The following is a 9,583-nucleotide window of genomic DNA, read 5'->3' on the forward strand; positions in this document are numbered from 1 at the left end:
CGAAAGATTGTCCCATGTGAATATGAATCAAAATGAACTTGAAAGAATCCTCCTTGTTCTAAGAGTTCTGGCAGGGATCAGTGAGGGAACTAAACTAGCTTATTTGCTGTCTAGCCTTAGAACCTGCTATTGATCTATATGAACGGCAAGAAACTAGCCGCTTGAAAAGGGACATGGACTACTACTGAATAACGGAGACTTTCTTTATCCTTTATCCCTTGTCGTCAAAGGGTACTGGCTCGAAGACAGAAGCACTCGAACGTGATTCACTTCTTTCTATTCTAACATTTTCCCCTTACCTGTAAATAAGCACAATAAAGGGGTTACCCCGAAAGGAGACGGAGTGACTCGCTAGAAAGGAACTGTCCTTTCCTTACTCTGTCGATGGTATACCTGAGATGGTAGTCTTTCTCCTTGGCTTGTACCCGAGATCCGATGTTCGAAAGACAACCCAATCCTTTTCAAGTAACCATTCATTCTGAGTGGCAGTTCGGATCTATGTTCAAAGGAGGGAGTCTATTAGCAGAGCGTCAATAATCGGGTTCTTGCCTTTCGTTTTGACTGGAGCATTTTCATCCCTTGCATTGGTTTGAATTTCGCACTATCTGGTCACTGGTTTGAAGTGAGTGCTCCGTGAGTGTATGGAGAACCTAATGTTCTTATTTACTTGTTGGACAGGTTTATGCCATTTATCAATCACAGTCAAGCGCGGTTTCATGCTCGCAAAGAGACCCGGCATTTATCCCTGAATTTCTCTAGGATTATCTTCTTCCTTAGTGGGTAGTGGGAGACCTTAAGAACCTAAGTAGAGTAGCAGTACTTGCCTTTTTCTTAGAGAGTGTATTTTGGAAGTCTATAGAATAGGGACTCCCCGGCCAATAAAGAAAGAGTTTGCTAACCACTCAGAGCTCTTTTGCAGTTAAGGATATCAGCTAGTTGGTTGGTTGGCTCTTCGATTAGGACTATAAGTAGCTTTTTTGGACCGTTTGACTCCTAGCTCTTTTCTTTGCTAGTGAATGGAGGAATGCTAGTTTGGTTGGTGGAGATGGATCCCGGAAAACGAAACTAATGAACATGAATCCCATCCATAGAAGTCAATCTGAGTGGTTCCCTCCCGTACGAAAAGTAGCATCCGCAGATGAAAGAGTGGACGAGCTTTCAATTACATCGTGTTGGCCGATAACTCTCTGGTATCTGTTCATGGATGGTAGTTAACTGATTGGAGTTTGTGGAACAATCCCATCCTTTCTAGTACTTGTGTATTCTGCACACGAGTAAGAAATAGCTTTAGTTGTTGATGGAAGAGTGCCCTATTAACTTTGGAAACCATAGTGCCACCTAGCAACACAACTGAGGTCCTTCGTGTCTGTAATATTATTATGACCATAGGCTTGACTGAGCGCTATGTCCCGGGCATTCGCCAGATACCCCTTAACCTGGGTCTGGTCTTTGCTCCTACATGGAAATCTGTACCTAGTGCGTCCAACTATCGCAAGAGGTTGGTAGAAGACGTCAAGCAATAGGATGTTTGTTCTAACAGGTCTTTCTTCTTCTTCTTTCCCAAATCGATTGTTTGCTGGGGCGGGTCGCAAGATGTGGCTTTTTCCTTCTGTCTGTTCGGGGTTGTCTCTTCTTCCTCTTCCTTCCTTTTATTAAGGAGGTCCCGCTCCGTCCAAAGCTTCTGATAAAGAATAGCATTCAAGGTCCAATGGCAAAGATCGAATGAGGGAAGGATTGATTCACAGGTCTAGCTGCTCGGTATCGATTCATCTTTAGTAGCAAAAGCTCTTCCTTCTTCTTTCTTATCTGTCTTCTTCCATGTCTTCCTTTTTTCTCTGACATTCCAGCTTTTTCTATTTTCTTTGTTTACAAACGCTTTTATACGCTCTTATTAATATTAAGCCAAGTCAGTCCTTTTGCAGCCTAGTAAGAAGTAGTGACAGGCTCATTCTAAGTGGTAGTAGCATATGAGATAGTGGAACTAGCAGTCTCAGTTTTTGTTCAAGTTCAAATAGGCCTAGTCTTTTTTTGCTCGAGTCCAATCCCTTATTGTCATAGATCGGAGGAATGCCCTTCTTTCCTTTAGTTTGCCCTTTCAGTGGAGTAAGCCAAAGCGAGTCTTGCTGGTCTGTCAAGTGCCATCTGCAGAACTTCTCGAACGAGGAAAAGGATCAATGACTTCGAAAGAATTGAACGAGGAGCCGTATGAGGATCTCATGTACGGTTCTGTCGAGTGGCAGGCAGTAAGGGTGACTTATCTGTCAGCTTTTCCAATATCACACCCTCAACCAAACTCTGCCTTACGTAAAGTTGCCAGAGTACGATTAACCTCTGGATTTGAAATCACTGCTTATATACCTGGTATTGCCCATAATGAACAAGAACATTCTGTAGTCTTAGTAAGAGGGCGAAGGGTGAAGTAAGGAGGAATTACCCACCCGGTGTGAGATATCACATTGTTCGAGGGACCCTAGATGCTGTCGGAGTAAAGAAAGGATCGTCAACAAGGGCGTTGACGTGCGTTGTAGATTCTTATCCAAGACTTGTATCATTTGATGATGCCATGTGAATCGCTAGAAAGATTGAAAGAAGTATATAGCTAACCCAATAACGAAAGTTGACTAAGGGGACTGGAGCAGGCTACCGTGAGACAAAAGATCTTCTTTCGTCAGGGATTCGATTCGGAACTATTAGATAAGGTCCAATATTGGAAGAATTTCAGAGGTTTTCCTTTACTTTGTCCCCGCGTCAACAAAGAATGAGAAATGCCTCGACTTAGAACAGGTACGAGTCCACTAGCAATGATTCGAAGCACCTCTTTTGACACTATTTCGGAAACCAACCCAAGGACTCAATCGTATGGATATGTAAAATCAAGAAAGGATTGATTTCCAATCCTAGCAGTAAAGGGAGGGAAAGAGATACTCAATTTCAAGTGAGTAAACAGAATTACATACTCTCTATCATAGATACATATAGAATGATGTGGAAAGTAGTATGTACGGCTTGGAGGGAGGTCTTTCATATCTTTCGAGATCTGGAAAAGCCAAAATCCATGATTTTCTTAGCCCTTATAAAAGAAAGGAAAACTACTGATTCTTGAGAACCCCTTGCACGCTCATCTCACGTCGAGGTACTGCAGAAGAAAAAACAGCTAAATCAGACCCAATTTCTCGTAAAAGATTAGTTAACATCTTGGTTCACCTTATTCAGACGAAAACAAATCATTGGCTTATCTCTCTATCGAGCCATGAAAAAGATTCAACAAAAGACAGAAAGAAATACACTCACTATTTTACGTCAAGCAATACGCGGAGTCACTCCCGGCAGTAAAAGCAAGACATGTAGGCGGATCGACTGATCAAGTTCCCGTTGAAATAGGATCTACACAAGGAAAAGCACTTGCCATTCGTTGGTTATTAGGGCCGAAAACGTCCGGGTCGAAATATGGCTTTGAAATTCAGTTCCGAATTAGTGGAATGAGGGAGAAAGAGACGGATAGGGTGGGAATGGATGTAGTTGAGTTGGAGTTTTTTCCTTTTCAGTCTGACAGTATGGAGATTGAATTGCCGCGATTCCGGCTACCTGTCCTTGTGGGAATCTCAAGTCGTCTCTCTGAGCCAGATCGAATCTTTCCTAGCCTCTTCCTGTTATCCCCTGCTCCTTTTCGGGTTGGGTTCAGGGCCCAGGCACCCTTCTCTTCTCCTCCTTACCCGTTAGTTGTTCGTTCTTTTTGAATTTGGTTTTGCGGGGTCTTTCTTAGGCTGTCACTTTAAAGAAGACGATCTAATACGGGAAGTTGATGTTGATGTTGTTGGGTGCCCCTCCTTGCGAGGTTCCGGTCCGACCTCTATTTTTTTTGGCCTAATTGGAGTGTAAGGAGTCTTGCTGTGTAGATGGTTTACTCTGAACTTGAGATGGTAGGTTTGGTAGTGGAACTTTGTTTACATTCCCCGGAAAAGAGTCAGTGTTGAATGGTTTTATCCCCCGCCCATCCTCCCTTGGTTGGTTGACTGGACATCTTCAGTATCCCCCTCATTCTCACTCTAATAGAAAGGCCGGGAATGACCAGAGGTGTATGGAGGTTGACTCTGTCTACCTTTTTAACCGAAGGCATACATGGAGTTGGAACCCTTTTATCTAATACTAGTATGCGCGGGAAGTACTTCTGCCTCATCCTCTTCCTTCACGGTAGGTACGCTTGGCCCCTTGTTACATTGCCTTTTTGTATGCTTAATGTAATGGTTTGAGACATCAAGTCGCATCGGCTGCCTTCTCTTTGATTGATAATAAGGGAGAAAAGGTTTTAATGCACGCGTCTAAGTGCCCCTTTTTTTTAGGGGAGCCGTTCCGTGTGGTAGAGGGCGAACAAAGGATAGCGTGCTTGTGTTGGAAGGGAGCAAGCGGGTGAACGAATCATCAACCAACTGGGCCACTTGGTAACTAGGAGTGTCTCTTCATCTTCATAGCTGGGATGCTTCGAGCTTCTGGGCCTCGGAAACCGGAATTGAATCTCGTGCCCCGAGGGCGGCTAGCACGTCCCGGCTAAATCTGACCTGATTCTTTCCACTCTCCCCCATCCCGTCGTTTGTTTCTTACCTAACCGGTGGCGTACGAGAGGGAGGAGCCTAAATACCCTGCCCCCATACTGGTGCGGACCGTTCTTGCCTATGGTAATATCTGGTTGCTAGTCTGCTTCACATGGGTCCCCCTTTCTTTTTCATACTTCTGTTATTCGACTTTTGCCGGAGAAAGATATTATGACCTTAGTGATGCTTGCGTTGAGTATAATAATAAATACTCGTGATGAGTCCCCCTTAACTACACTATGCCTTTCTCTTTCTGTTTTGTTTAGTGTCATTTTCTGCTCTCTCACGCAAACGCTAATACTTCATCCTTTTTCCCGCTGTTATCCACTCCTATAAAATGCTAAAGAAGCCGGGCCATCCATCCTCTTTATCCTCATTGGACTCAAGGACATCGATAGGCGCTAAACCAATTAGTCAGTAGATTCGATCGATCTAAATCTGCCTAGCTCCCTTCCGAGAAAGAATCAATCCCTTATACAAAAAACATCGAGAAAGATATTATGAGCACCAAGTGGATGCTGCATATCTTTTCTTCTTCTATATTTTGATATATCACACCCCCTATCCTTATGAATTAGTTCCAAGAAAGGGGCCGTTCACGTCTTTTTTTCTCGGTTTTTGATGTAGTTGCAATAAGTTTCCTGATTTTCGTCAAGATGGGGTGTGAAGCGTCAGTACCTTTTTTAGAGTAGCCAAAGGGAAGAGCCGGCCGGTGGGAGCGAGAAGTTTTGGATTCGTGACTGGAATGTAGGGCAGGAAAAGTCCCGCCAAAATGTCCAAGACTGAGGGGCAGAAGGCTTTCCGAAACAAATCCGTTTTTTTAATCAGCTTGAGCTGGACAGGGAAGGGCGAAGAAGACAAAAATACCAAGTAATTTACAGAAAGGGAAAGAGAGGGTTTGTGATCGAATGCCATTGCTCCCACATCTTTTTTCGGTCCGACCACGAGCATAAATGTTTTATTGCATTTCGGACCTTATTCACTCGCCTTATCTTCTTTAACTTGGCATCCTGTAAGAAAAATGGTTGGTGCAGCAGTTGACTGACAATGCGGATTTGGAACTGGCAAATGAAAGAGAAACCCGAGAGGGTCTTTTCAATCTTTTTTCTTAATTGGTTGGAGAGAATCACCAATTTCTTATTTTTTCGGATTTGATTGTGTTCACAAGGGGAAAGGAGAAGAAGAAACCCAAAAACAGAAGCAGAAGAGGAAATACTGGTAAATGGCTAGCAGATTCGCAGCAAAGTCCGCTTATAGTTCCTTTTGGCACAACAGGGTAAGTAGTCAACTCTAACAAACCAGCAAAAAGACTGAAGCATTCAGATAACAAGAAAGACACTGACCGTCCAAGCATCAAAAGAGGGGACTGGGCATTGGTCCCTGGTGATACAGTGTGATAAGCGCCTACAATGCTGGAATTTGCAAAGCTAAAGGTCCTTCTAGAATCCTTGCAAAACGCTCACAGAGAAAGCTAACTTAACGGATTGATTCCAACCAAGAGCTGGTTAGAAGATGAATGACTCTTAGATCAAACTTGGAATCTATTATGGTCACTCTTAGATACCAATACAATTCACTCCAGAATTAGCTTGATCAAAACTAATTCAATGAATCGGTTTAAACATCAAACCTAAAGCAAGGTTTGAAAAAGAATAACACCAAAAGGTTATCAAGAAAACACAAAGGTTTTTTCTGTATTCAACCAAAATCCCTCAAACATGAATATTACATGCCTTTAAATAGGCCCAGAAGATAACCCTAACAAAATAAAGTTCAGCCACCAACCACTAATAAATGCTAATAAATGCTATTAAATACAAATTGAAGAATATAAGGCAATTCATACAAACGATTAATAAATGCTATTAAATATAAAATGAAGCAAATAAGGCATTAATAATTTCCTTAATTGGTAATTCAACTACCAAAGGCAAGTCTTCTAATTACTTTCCAATATCAGCCACTCCATTATCTTCTTGATTTGATATGCTAATGCTATAAAGATTTTTGGGCTCAAAAGTCTTTGTTTCAACCAATACACTAGCTAGCTTTTGAAGATTCAATGTATAGGCCTCTTGAATCTTCTTAACCTTGCTTCTTGTAATCGGTCATTCGGGTACATGCACGTGATCAGTTGTTGGATTCATATCACAGTGAATATCGAACCATCAACAACTCAGAAAGCATCAATCCCAATAACCCTGAAATTGCGATCAACTACCTTGCCCACAAGGCATCCACCATGGTAGTGCCATATAGTACTCACTGCGGGCAAAACTCTCCCATCAGCCGATCGATCATTTGATTGATCAACGGGCAATGCAGGCCCCACGTATCTTCAATCTCTGCCCCCAAAACAAACCATTCCCTGAATTGGAAATCCTCCATGGAACGGCTCCTCAGTACATCACCGATCTTGCAGGTGCCATTCACACACCGCTCCATCCACATACATCACTGGGATTACTAAAGTAGTTGAACCGTACAATTGGGTTAACCCTGACATCTGTAGATGGCAACCGGAGTGAACAGAGAGTGGCCCAGTAATCTTCTCCATTAGGGTAGCCACAGTGAGATAGAGTGGTGAAGCTGGGTTCCGAATGAAAAGAGAGCGAGCCGGGGAGACAAAAGGTATGAGATTGGAAGTTGCTTCAAGGTAAGCCCCTGTCCCTGAATTGGTTATGCCCACGACTTGTATCAGAGAGTGCTCCAATGGGATTGGGGGCACAATTGAGATGCCATTTCGGGGGTTCTCATAGAGGAACTGTCCGACATAAGGCAAGTGATGAGACAGAGGAATTCCCCACGATGAGAGGGACGGCCTCGGTCCAATGCCACTTAGAAGCAGAAGCTGTGGGCTTCCGAGAGCCCCAGCACAGAGGTGATCCTCTCCCTTTGCATTGCATGGCCCTCTTTCTTTGGTCGCGAAAAACGACCCCAATTACCGATTGCTTCGATCCGCGAAGAAGAGGCTAAAAGAATTCTTTCAACACTTGCATAGCTTGCATAGACTGCACTCTCATATTCAAAGCTTTCGCATAGCTGAGGAGATCAGCAACACTGTGTGATATGAACAACGACCAAGGAATTTCCATACCTCAAGGTCCAATTACAAGGACGAGAGCCAAGAAGCTACAACAAACCTTATACAGTTATATTCAAGCTATGGTGAGCTCATCAAAGGAAATTCTAGAAGACGTTGGTGACCTCCCTTATATGTTATGCAAAGTTAAGCTTCAAGACAGAGATGAATTAAATGCACTTTAAGTTGCATTTAATGAACTCCGCTGAATTTATCAATAGTCCAAGGATGACTAATAAGCCCATTTTATTATTTGCATTATTTAATTATAGTTTAACTATTTGTTTTCATATTTAAGCTAGTTTTAAATATAGGAGTTAAGGTTATATTGTAACCCACATAGGTTACTATATTCCACCATTAACCAGCCATTTTAATATGGAGGTTATGGGTATTTCTCATTTACTAGCCCATTTAATTTTGGAGTTATGTATCACATAGGTTAAGGTTTGTAAAGGCTATATAAAGCCTTCTTTTCTTTGATTAGACATCAGATTTTGGAATTGAGAATAGAATTTCTATTTTAGCTTTGTTGAGAGCTAAATTTTCTTTGCAAATTCTTGTGTTTAGAACTTGCATGTAGAGTCATTCAAGTGGTATTGATCAAACCTCTTGTGGAGTGATTCGAATCACGAGTTTAGAAACGAGTTTTCTTTACTCTTGATCTTGATCATCAAGGTAATCCGTTCCATACTTTCCCTTGGGTTGATTTCCATATCATTTTAGTATCAGAGCTTTAGGCTCAAGATCGGATATATGTTTCATTGCGCTTATCTCTTTTAATTCTCTTATTATTATTTTTTTCTCAGTTTGTGTAGAATGTTCATATTCTATCACAAAAATATATAGCTAAAAAAAAATACATTTTTTTTCTGTTCTTTAAAGTGTTAGATCTCGATCTTATCAACACTATATTCTTCTTTAAGATCTTCTAAATCAATTTTCTTGTTGGTAAATTGATTAGATTTTGCGAATAAGAAGAAAAAAAAAAGAAAAAAACCATTGAAAGAAAGAAAGCATATTGATGTTAAATGTCTTTCTTTTTTCCTCTTGATTATTATATGTAACTCTCATATGTTCCTACGTCTAAATTAGTCCTTAATCATTTTCTTTCTGTAATTCGTTTCTTTGTCGTTATTCGGATTGCTCCTTCAATACCCTTGTTTATGTATTGAGTGTGCTGTCTATTCACATTGAATTGCACTTAGCTCTACAACATAGCTTGTCTCACATCCCAATTTGTTTTTTGGAGTGTGATTTGTGTGTGCTCAATTGTGAGGGTGAGTTTGTAAGGGAGTGACACATTGATTCGAGTGTTGAGTGCTAAACACGAGTGAACTACATTTACGAGTGAATACACGTGAGGGAGCGCTTGTGAGGTCCTTTTCTTTTCTTTTACCTTTCTTTTGTAGCATGGAAAATCCAGACGACAATACTAACATTACTGATGCACGATTGAGAGAAGCACAACAACGAACCATGGAAAGACTAATTCGAGGAATAGAAGAGTTGACTGATCGAATAGGAAGATTGGAGATTCAAAATCAAGCACGACAGAGGATTCCACAACCTACGCCCTCAACCGATACATATGAGGGCGACAATTCTGATCACCACGAGGATAATCCACATGGGGTTGGTCATGGCTTGATGCGAGGGCGAGACCATGGAAGAAGGTATCATAATTTACAACAACGAGTTCCTTATGATGATAGAATTGATCGTAACGTGGGGAGCATCAAATTAAAACTTCCCAAGTTTTATGGCAAAACCGATCCAGAGGAGTACCTTCAATGGGAGAAAACGGTGGAGTCGGTGTTCAACTGTCATAATTTTAGTGATAAAAAGAAGGTACTGTTATGCATTCCTCAATTCAAACAATATGCTCAAATTTGGTGGGATAAATTGATGT

The 9,583-nt window shown here is 41.5% G+C and overlaps 1 pseudogene; it reads right to left on the minus strand.

Moving 5' to 3' along the window:
- Positions 1-5,715: 5,715 nt before the first annotated feature.
- Positions 5,716-7,684, minus strand: LOC147789984 ((R)-mandelonitrile lyase-like pseudogene; annotated as a pseudogene).
- Positions 7,685-9,583: the final 1,899 nt, after the last annotated feature.

The sequence above is a fragment of the Cucurbita pepo genome, chromosome 12 (assembly GCF_057944985.1).
Source record: "Cucurbita pepo subsp. pepo isolate OVF chromosome 12, ASM5794498v1, whole genome shotgun sequence".
Taxonomy (NCBI): Eukaryota; Viridiplantae; Streptophyta; class Magnoliopsida; order Cucurbitales; family Cucurbitaceae; genus Cucurbita; species Cucurbita pepo.